A 1335-nucleotide genomic window follows, 5' to 3' on the forward strand; every position below is an offset into this window, starting at 1 on the left:
TAGTTCTTTTTCAGCTTAGCATGGCGTTTAGAGGACAAGTGCTCATTTATGCGGTCCCATGGCTTTTTTCCAGACCTAACTACATTTATTTCGAACAAGCAATACTTACAGCTTAACGTCTGAGTTTCACTATCACTTGACTTTAGCCTCTTGACCTCCAGTTCTTCATATTCTTTAGCCCAATCACTCGGTGTCTTCCTTCTTCTCCCTTTTTTGTCTTTTGTCGTCTTCTCCACAGTCTGAGCTGTCGCCATATTCAGTAGCACGTGACAATTGACCGCACCCACCCAATCAATTTACAGCAAATTATTATTAATTAAAAGTAGTCATAATCGGGTTTAACCAGAAACTGATCACAGCAATTTAGGCTGTTATAATCGAGTATTTTCAGGTAAAACCCGAAAACTATAAGGCCAAAACATAATACAGTTTAAGAAGACACTATAGTGAGTACCACAACCTGCTTCACGAAATGAGGTTGCAGATCCAGAGTCTCACCCCAGCAAATAAGTCTTACTAAGATCTTGCATACTCTTGCAAGATTTTAAAAGATTTATCAAGACTTCCATTATCTAAGATTTATCTTGCTCGGTCTTATGTAAGATGCATGATATGCTAGTGCGCATGCATGCATGCACACTGCACCTCAAGATCTTGTAAGGTCTTGTTTTAGATAACAATAGTAGTAATAATAAAAAATCTAATAATTATTATTTTACTGCAATGCATGCATTGCCCTAATTTTGTCTCTCAAAATAATAACAATAAGTATAATAATAATAATAATAATAATAAAATAATAACGATAATTAATTTTTTGTTAAATATTTTTTTAGCATAGTTGCTGATCTACTATGACTAACTAACAAGTTGTAATAGAAATTGGTTACACTATTGACCTCTCTCTTTTTCTCCATCCTTAGATTGTCAATTTTTTGTCATATTGTTCGCACATGTTTGCAATGTTGTGCCTTGCAAAGCAGTTTGTCGTTTGTGACTTCAAGTGTTCAACAAGTTCTTCTGGTGCAATTTTGTCATCTTCAACTGGACAAAAATCTGTCTCTCTTTTTTGGTGATACTGTAGCATGCACTTGTCAATGCCCCATTTGAGGCCTTCATCATCTGAAGAATCAGAAGAAAAATATTGAGGTGGAGAAAGGAGTAGAGACTTAACTATTTTTGCAGCGGATTGAGAAGATTGAAGTGTAATGTGCTCTGTAACCAAAGGAGATTTTGGACATCGGAGTGGTCTGTCATGATTTCCTCTAATATCAGATACTTCATTGGAATGTTCACCCCTAGCATTCATACAAGTCTTGGCCGATCTTTTCATTC

Source organism: Amphimedon queenslandica, unplaced genomic scaffold (assembly GCF_000090795.2).
Source record: "Amphimedon queenslandica unplaced genomic scaffold, v1.1 AMPQUscaffold_13502, whole genome shotgun sequence".
In the NCBI taxonomy this organism is placed as follows: domain Eukaryota; kingdom Metazoa; phylum Porifera; class Demospongiae; order Haplosclerida; family Niphatidae; genus Amphimedon; species Amphimedon queenslandica.